Raw genomic sequence first — 10,477 nt, 5'->3', positions numbered from 1 at the left:
TCGGGAATATTTTATAAATAAATTAATTTTTAGGTTTTATAAATGAAAATTAAATATCAGTTATTTGTACCGTAAAATACGAACAATTTATGTTTATATTTACTATTTATTTTCTGTATTCTTGTTTCCAGATTTGATATTTTAAAAAACCATAATCTTTAAAACTTTCAGACGGTAATAGTTTAGGAAATAACTATCTTACTAACTTTGCTAAATAGGTAAAACGGACTTTGAAGTAATCGGTAATCTCAACCTTACATATTTCCACTTTAAGACCAATAACACATCAATGTTTCTGCAGATTCTTTTTATTTGATTTAAAATTTCACATTTGGTTGATTAAAATATAAATTTAACTTTAAAGTTAACTCGGCAAGGAATACGGACTCATGATATATTTTTGACTTCGGATGTAAACTACAAATACACTGCCAATTACTAGAATGGGGCCACACATTTTCGCCTTTGAAAGCTTTGTACCTGCAAACGTTTAATACCTGCGAATAGTTCGTATTTCCCCATTTTAAATTTATAAAATAATAGGTAAATTGAAAACAAGCGTTAAAATTCCCAAAGCTCATACAAAAATACTTCACTTAGATGAGGCCACATACAAAATTTTAGAAAAAACGAACAAATTAATGAAATGTTTACATTTTATAGTCTTACATTTATTTGTAACGTTTTTAATTAATATTAATAATGAGCATTTCTGTCATTTTTTTTAAAAACCTTTATAAGAAGGTTTGGAAAGAATATTTTTATGGGAAGTTTGGGCACTGCTATGGCGAATAGCTTCACTAAGTATCCTTGTCTTCAAATTGTCTGGCACAATCATACACATAACGCGATAGCCATAATCAAACGATTTCAATAATGTTTAAGACAAGTTAATATGATAGCCATGGCAATTTTTACAGATCTTTTGATTTAATCCAACTGCTAACAACCCTGGAAATGTGGACGGAGTATTTTCTTGTTGAAAAATCCTAGGAAAAGGTTTAAAAATGTTCTTAATTTTTTAAAATGACTGTTTCAGCAAACATTTGTAGTTTTTCCCCATTGTTGCAGACAAAAGCTCCAAGTTGATTGTGCCATAGTGGGTTATAGCTCTCCACAACATTACACCTGATTTTAGGGCTGTGGCGCCTTGTCAAAATAAGCTAATCCTTTCTCAGATCATTTACATAAAATTTGTTACCATCGAGAGCACCAATGCTTATCTTTTTTTCATTCGATGCTCCTTCTGTAGTTTTCATTTGTGGATGGTATCAGTTTATTTGTATTTCAAGTCCTGAGAGCCCTATATCCTTGAAAACATCTATCTTTACTAATGCTAGCTGTCAAAGTTTTTTCAGAACTCATTTTTGTTCCAAATTAAATCAAAACAGATGTTTTTAACAATCGTATAGATATTTAATACAATAATTTAAAAAGGTCGTACATGTAAGATGCTGCACTTAAAGCCCTTATCCTAGTGAAGCACTTTTTTACGCTGTTTTAGTAGTTGATTTGTCGGTCTTACGAAATACTAACACTCGTTTCTAAGTTGCAATTTAATTGTATGAACTTGTGATGGGTAAAAACGTTCCTATTTCAGGTATAAAAAAAAACGTTTCCTAAAATTGTGCTGGTGTCCTCATCTTAGTGGTTGGCAATGTAAGTGAATTTGAAATCCTCACATTTATCTGGATTATTTAAACCCGAAAATTTAAACTTATGTTCATAATATTCGCTCAAAAGCAATCCAAAACTCTACTAGGACTAGATATGAAATACAAACGGATTAAAAATATTTGAACTCAATTGTTAGCAAACTTTATTATTGTCAAACATTAAAAGAGAATAACTTCAAATCCAAAAGTTCACAAATTAAACTTTTTCCAACAAAAACATTGAGTGTGTATGCATAACTTTAACTCTACAACAATGTTTAAATACTTTTAAAACTCTCCTGATGACTGTTTAAATTAAATCGAATTAATCCCACTGGCTATTTTTTTCAATTTTCGTGTTTGTAATATATTTAACAATGCTAGGCTTAGGACACAAAAGTTTAGATTTTTAACAAGACGCAAATGTTACAATTAGCTCAATTGTGTGCGTGTGGAATGCGCTAAACGTTAGGTACATTCATTTCATCAGAAGATAAAAAATGTTAAGTGCAACAATTGATATGGACAGATAAATAATATAACAATAAAATACACATTTGTACATTTATAAGACAGATAAGAATAAGTTTATGGCACAAGTTTAATTTTTACACCACATTTATTAGATATACAGGTATAATATATATAATGCACAACATTTAGTTTCTGTAATATATTTAATTTTATTCTTATTTGCAAAAAAATATATAGATGTAAATAATTTTTATAAATAATAAAACTTAAATATTTGATAGAAGATTTAATATATAAAGAAAGACTAAAAATATTGTTCTAATATAGTATAAATAGTTAATGTGTGCAAATCACTAACTATTTCTTTCATAAAGAAATAAGATTTACATTAAAAATATATTTTTCGTTTTAATTTTTGTTTCGTTTCCTTATTTGTTATTTGCTAGACTTTTTAACGTGTACACAATCATACAATATAAATTTAAATTTGTCACTAAAAACTGTTTCTCAAAATTGTTACTTTTTCTTAAAAACATTTCTTTATAAAAGATAAAAAGCGAAAAATTCTTTCGAATATTGTACGTCTAGTGCGTGATGTTGTTGTTATTCATGCTGCTGAAAGACACAAATTGAATTTAAAGAAAAATATTCGTAGTACTATATTAAAAAAGATAATCACATTTATAGAATTAAAGGGTAATTTTGATTTATTAGTAATTACATAATTAGATCGATTGATTGGTCATATTATATGTATGAGAGTTCAAGCACAATAAATAGAATAAGCAAAATAATTGAGAGTATGAAAGCAATGCAACTATTTTTATGTGTTTAAAGAAAAATGTCAATTTTCATAAAGAAAAAAAAATCTTAAAATTGTATTTTTACGTTGAAACAAAAGAAAGTTTACATATAAGACACAAACGGGAATATTGAGATTTCTGTTTTGAAATACATAGATGAGATTATACATGCAGTTAATATTAAAATCTTGTTCAGTAATTATTCGTTGTTGATTGTAATAATAATGATAATAATCTATTAATTTATGCAATATATACATTTATGAAATTAAATAAAAATTTAACATTTAGCTATAAAGTACAATAATCTGTAGTGATAATAGTTTTCCGCCACCTTGAAGAAGATCATATTTTAGGCACCTTGCACTTTTTTGCTAAGCCTTTCTTAACGACACAAAATTGAAAAATTGGCATTAGAGCTCATCTTTTGTTATTTGTTATGCTAACGGTGCCGGTGGGGTCAATTATAAAAAAATGTACCGCAGTCTTAAAAGAAAAAAGAATGTGCCTCAAAAGTCAATCATTGATCTTTGGTAATTCGTTTCTATTAGAGCTGTTCAAAATAATAATAGTGATAGTGATTTTTGAAAAATGTATATATATAGCTACGAGCAATGAAATAGAAGTGCTTGTTAGTTGAATTTATTCTACTACATATTTCGCGTACTGTGCACCATCGGTCTCCATTATGTATTATTTCATTAACGATCATGTGTGACAACCCTGACTTTGCATTTGCAGGTGCCAAACTTTAACCGTTATTATTCACCGCTTGTTTTATTTCTTGATTTGATTTTCTAAGCGAGCAATACAATAGTAGCGACAAGCATAAAAAAATATTGAATTTACAACAAAATATTCAATTAATGATACAAAAAGTAAGTTAATATTAATTTGTAAGTTTTTTTTGTTGTATTAAACAAAAACAAATTGGACTATTCATAATTTAGTGGGAAGAGGAAAACATTGCAGCGAAGAAAAAAGGACTTTTATTAAAAATCTTAAAAAACAAAGCAAGGCTATAAGAAGGTGATCGGCTGATCAGCCGCAATGATACGCAATACGAAAACCTACAAAAAAAATGAAAAACGTGGTAAAAAGCGGATTTTTTCAGAGGCTACAGTTCTACAGGTCACTTTAAGAGTTAAAAATCGACCAAGAAAGCTATAGAAATCCGCGACGAGCTAAACCTAGCCTGTGCTGTTCACATGATACGCAGACTTGTACGCAAAGTGCCACTTTTGAAGAAAAGTCATGTGACCCGTCGTCTTCAATTTCCCTAATACAGATTATGATCCCAGATACACCATTAAGACGGTGAAACATGGCGGGTCTAGTATTATGGTTTGGTGCTGCTTTTCCTACAGAGATGTGGGTCCAATCCATAAAATCGATGGCATAATGAACAAGCACGCTTATGTCGAAATACTGCAAAATATTATGCTGAACTTTGCTGAGGATGACATGCCGCTGAAATAGATATTTTAGCAAGATAACGATCCAAAGCATACGAGTAAGATGGCTAACGAATGGTTTCGCGACAATGGAGGTTATGGCTTGGCTAGCCCAATCTCCTGACCTCAATCCAATAGAAAACTTTTGGGCAGACATCAAGAAAGCAGTATGGGATGCTAAGCTAAAAAACAATAACGAACTTTGGGCTGTAGTTCGTCACGCGTGAAAGACTATACCATTGAAGAGATGTTAAGGCCTTGTAGATTCCATGAAAAGGCGTTGTGAAGCCGTTATCAAAAATCATGGTCATGCTACTAAGTATTTAGTTTATTTAAAAAAATATTTTGAAATATAACGTTATTTTTTTAAATAATGTATTTTTTAGTGTCACACTACTATTTCATTGCTCTTATAAATCTAGTTGTGTCATATATTAAACGAAAAAATATAAATTTTGCAAACAAAGTAGGTATATATACTATCTTCATGTTACAAAAGCTTTTGTATTTTAACCAACTCAAAGGTATAATGTATATATCACCTTGGTTCTACATTTTATGTTCACTCGAAATGAAATTGAAATCGATTCAAATGAAATACACTTTTATCGATATCATTTTCTTCGAACTTGAAACGAAGACAATTTCCGTGATTTTAATTCCAGAAGAAGAATTTGTTAAAAAACAGAAGAATTGTCACTTAAGTGAAATACTCGTAAACCATAAAATTCTGTATGGAATGCAGTTTGTTCGAGAGAAGTTGCAGCTTCCACTTTGTAGTTGAGGGAATGGACATAGCATTTAAAATGATTTTTCAGCACGCCGAATGTCTTTTTCATAACATTGGGCGTGAACAACAGCAAACCTAAAGCTAGCTGGTTGTGCATCAACACAATGGAAATAAAAACCGCTAATATTTTATATTTATTTCATTGAAAAGAATCGATCAAATAAAAACAAACCAAACAACTCAAGTTATGACAATCAACTGAATTATTTATTGTCTGATAAGAATATGCTAGCAGCTTTAATTTCACTTGCAGTGATTTCGAAAAGTATTCGAAATCAGATTTCGATCGAATACTAGAAATCTGAAAACAATTTCACTCGATTTTTAATAAAAATATTAATTTTTTGTTTAAAAGTCCTAATTTTAACAATTTTTCAAAAGATAAACCGTGTTTTCGTTTTAATTACATTTAAATTGGGAAGAATAAAACATTGCAGTTAGGAAATACGCGAACTCATACGAAAGCTGCGATAAGAAGGAAACACTTATTCGCAAATTTAAAATCTCATAGGATGCTCCCCTACAATTTGGCTACCATAAAATACACCTACAGACCCAAACGCGCTGTAGAAAATGAAAAATGACCATCGTAGACGACAAGCGTATTGTCCGCATAAACTGGCCTCGACAACACGTAAGACGTCAACCCAAAACAGAATATGTTGTAAAACAAAAACTGTAAAACAAGTGAGCTTTGTGAGACTTTGGTGAATTCTAAGCAGTGTCGCGTCGTCGGTGTAATGCTGTTATTGACAATAAAATATTGAACTGAACTTATTTTTTCTTAAGTTTTGTTTAGTTGTTATAAATGTTTAAATTATTTTTGTCGATTTAAAGTTTTAATTATTAATCAAATTTTGGTTCTATCCCAAAAAATCATAAGTGGCACTAACAATCTTTCATACTCCTTTATTTTAAGGGTGATTGTCCCCAAAAACTACTGATAAGGCATATTTTGAAGATAAGAAGAAATTTATATAATGAATTGAGTAAAAGTCCCAATTTTCTACTTCTTGAACGATATACTAAATAACATCATCGTGATTGAAACAGAATTTTCACCGTCATTAGCTATGAATTCAGATAGACTGTTTTAAAAGTGATTGGGACAAATTTAAATATGATTTAAGCGACTAGAAAATAAGCGAGAAAGAATGTATGAACTCGCCGAATGAATTGTATATATTTAAAAAATATATATGATACAAGTTGATATTCCAGGTTAATAATCGCCTTCATACAATTTAATGTGATTGTTTGTCAAAAATGTTTGCATAATTTTTTCTATAAGCATAAAGCTCAATTTGAATGGGTACAAAACAAGCCGAAAGTACCCTTGAATAAACCTCCTAAAATAAAATTTAAATTTAAGTTAATAATTAAATATTTTAATTAAATAAATATAATAATATAGAGTGATTTCAATGGGATATACATTTTGAATTGGGTCCTGTTAAAATTTGTGTTTAAAATGCACATACATAAATATATAGCTAATTTTAGACAGGAAAACTTCAAATTTTTGCACTTATTAGAAATTCTTTACTCAATATTACAAACTCCTCTTAGTCCCATAACGTGCAGTAAGTGTTTTTAATAATCTACATAGATCTTCTATGTCAATCCGATCAAGATAAGTATTGGTGTATTTTCTTTTTCATTCGTAATGATATAATCTAATTATAATGCCCTTAGGCAGGCGATAGAAAAATATAGAATTTAACATTCCAAAATACCGCATATGAAAGCATAGCCAGGTTAAAACTTTATAAAGCCATGAGAGAATTTGACATCCCAAAAAAACTAATAACACTATGTAAAATGACAATAAGTAACGTTTCAAGCCAATTAAAGCGCCGGAGCAAAATGTTTCAACTATTAATTCTTTTCGTCATAATCACTTTAAAAAACACAACTTGGGGAAATAAAACTCCATGCCCTGCCTAAAATATACTCAGAAATTACAACTGTATGCGTGCATTCATAATACTTTGTTTAAAATTAGTTGATAATAAATTGACAAGATGAGAAATATAAATTATTTGTTAAAATATTTCTGTTTCATTTGTAGTACATATCTACATTGAAAAGATGGGTATAAATAAAATTATTTAAAAACTTATTGTTCAAAGCTTTGCGAAATTAATCTTTTTTGAGAACAAAGTAACAAAATGTCAGAATTAAGAAAATTAAAAATTGCAAGAAAACAAATACCAACTTCACCGTAAGTCGTCTTAATTTTTGAACGATAGTATATTGACATGCTCATGCTGATCTTATTCAGTCATCCACAAGAACTTAGCATTTACTGCACTCTACAATTTACGCGCTGCAGCTTACAAAAGAAATTATTCTGCAGTTTTTAACTCTAAGTATATGCTTCTGACAAAAGTAACTTTTTATTAAGATCCTAATCCTTCGGACGCATTGCCCTCCAGAACCCATTTATTTAGATTGTTGTATTATCAATTTTGAGATTATGTCTGCGAATATACAGCTGCGAGCAAAAAAATAGCAGTTCTTCAAAAAATAAATTTAGTTGAAAAGAAAGACGAATAAGAACCGTTATTTTAAAAGATTTTTGAATTAATTTCTTAGATATCTTTTTAACAAAAATTCACTGATAATATTGAAATAATAATACAAAATACACAAAAAACTTAAAAATTAATGGAGCAAATTAATAACAGTGCTTAAAGTTTTAATTAAAAAAATAGAAGTTTAAGTTAAAGTTAATGTTATTTTCATTACAGAAAGTTAATATTTTGTCGCATGACCTTTGTTTTTAATTACAGCTTCACAACGACGTTGCTTAGAATTTATAAGGACTACACATCTTTGTAGTGGTATTGACTTCCAGGCCCGCTTAACTACCGCTCATTATTATTTTTAGGCTTAGCAATCCAGACTTCTTTTTTCATATCTGACCAAAGATTTCGAATGGGGCTGAGGTCGGGAAACTGAGACGGCCACTCCGTAACCTCAATATTCTTTTTTAAAAACAATTTTTGGCTGTTTTGCTGGTGTGCTTTGGGTCATTATCCTGCTGGAAGACCAATTGGAGCGGCATTTCAAATTCGGCATATGGCAGCATCACGTTGTTTAATATTTCTACGTAGGAATGCTGGCCCATTATATTTTGAATCCAATATATTGGACCAACTCCATAGTAGGAAAAGTATCCACATACCATGACACTCGAGCCTCCATGCTTGATTGTTTTCATTGTATACCTAGGGTTGAATTCGGTACTTGGAGGTAGTCTTACGTACTGCCAAGATCCTCTAGCACCATAGCACCTCGTCAGCCCAAAGAATATTTCTCCACTTTTCAGGAACCCATTCTAAATGCTTTAGCGCAAATTTCAACCGTTTAGCTATGTGTTTTTTTAAAAAGCGGGACTTTTCGTGGACTGTAAGCGTTCAAATTGTGATCTCTCAATAGTCTTCTTACGTTATGAACACCACACGTTAAATCCATTTCGCTTACTATTTCCGTAGCTGCTGCGAGAGGATTTATCTTCGAAAACGAATAACTCGTTTTGTCATTGATGGTGTCAGAATTTGTTTCCGCCCTCGAGTTTCGGGTTTTTCTTTGAACTCAAGGGCATTTCGTACAACTTTTGCAGAACAGCCAACAAATTCCTGAACTTCTTTGTAAGTTTTTCCTTTCTTTATTAAATTATTTATGAGTTGGCGCTTTTCTAGTGTGCAGTGTTTTCCACGACCCACTTTATTAAAAAAACAACTTAAAATTTAAAACAAATTCTATTAAAATTTATAAAAGAAGCGAATGACTTACTTGTAACTGGAAAAAATATTTTTTAAAGCAAAAAAAAACAATTTTTTACACAGATATGTCGATTGCTGCTATTATTTTGCTCGCTTAAAACACATTAAAAAGAAGAACAATGAAACAAATGAGATAAAATTAACCGTTAGATTATGCTTGCAACGCTTCTTCGCAAGCTATGAGTAAACCTCACATAAGAGGGAATGAAAAAAATGACACATAATAACAAAAACGAAACCTTAATTTTTTTTTATTTCACTGCTATTATTTTGCTCGCCACTGTATGTATGTAAAATCCTACAATAATTTTTTAATTAAAGCTTACAGTTTATATCATCATCCTAAGAACTTCAACATATCACTATAGTAAAGCATGTACAATTTATTTGTTTGTAGAAAAATTTGATTTTATAAAAGCTAACAAATTATTTGGTATGTCGCTTCACAAAAAGTTGTTTTTTCTTCCACAAGCATTATTATAACTAATAATCCAACTGATTTGTGTACTGTTGCAAATCAAAACTGACCTCCTGGTCAAATCAAACTTAGTTACCTGTTAAACCACGGAATTATCATAAGTACCTTAAAAAACCAAATCACTTATAACATATAGGCTTTGAAAAAAAGGTTTAATGATTGAAATCAAACACAACGGTTACGACTCAATAGAATATCCAAAATCTCCGTATAAGCTTTGTGCAAATACAATCTTTTAATTCAGGTATTAAAATTTAAATAGTGTTAACTTCATGAAACTTTGAATGTGAGTTATATTTGTTATTTAAAACAAAATAGCCAATTAAAAGAGTTACGGAAAGCAGTTATATTTCTACCAAAAAAAAAAAAAATATTTCTGAAAATGGTATGATTCTGTAAAATCATAATAATAATATTTGGATTGGTGCTTCAAATGACAAAAAAAAATGAAAATCATGGAGTATTAAAAGACACAAAAAGAACAAGTACGAATAAAGCTTTTAGTGCACAGTAAATTATAGTCTATTAACTCTCTAATTGGAATAGGATTAGACCTTGCATTTAGTCCGGTAGTTTTACTTTTTTGGGAATTGTTTATGATGTTCACCTTATTAATAATCTAAGTATCTGACTTAGTGACGAATGAACATGCCCAAAAATCAGAAATTTTGTTTTAATTATTAACGCTTTATAATCTTATTAATACTACAACAGAAAATAGATAATTTGGCATAAGGTAAACCTCTAGATTAAAAAGATTGGGCCAAAAGAAGAAAAGAGTGGTTTGGTAGGTATTCCCTGTGTTACGCGAAAGGGACAATTTTTCAGAAAAGTGAGTTGACTTTCAAAATCAAAGACTTGAAAACAACGGTTAGACACATAATTGTGAAAAATCTTTTCTGTAATTTAAGTGAACAAAAACTCATGTCTACCGGATTTAATGCATGGTCTGATGTATATAACGGGCTATCTATATTGCGGTTTCGAAAGAATAGAGGTAGAATTCCACATCTGTCAAACGAAGTTGTTGAA

General features: G+C 30.0%; 1 protein-coding gene across 2 annotated transcripts in view; it reads right to left on the bottom strand.

Moving 5' to 3' along the window:
• Positions 1–810: 810 nt before the first annotated feature.
• LOC129942352 (neurofibromin) overlaps positions 811–10,477 on the bottom strand; it is a 47,589-nt gene continuing 37,922 nt past the window's right edge. For both annotated transcript variants that reach the window (XM_056051227.1, XM_056051229.1), the window contains one exon: positions 811–2,741. The gene's annotated coding sequence lies outside the window, so the exon portion shown is untranslated. The remainder of the gene's footprint in view (positions 2,742–10,477) is intronic.

Source organism: Eupeodes corollae, chromosome 1 (genome assembly GCF_945859685.1).
Source record: "Eupeodes corollae chromosome 1, idEupCoro1.1, whole genome shotgun sequence".
NCBI classification, from domain to species: domain Eukaryota; kingdom Metazoa; phylum Arthropoda; class Insecta; order Diptera; family Syrphidae; genus Eupeodes; species Eupeodes corollae.
Note: the sequence above shows the minus strand (reverse complement) of the source record. Positions and strands in the feature narration are given on the sequence as shown.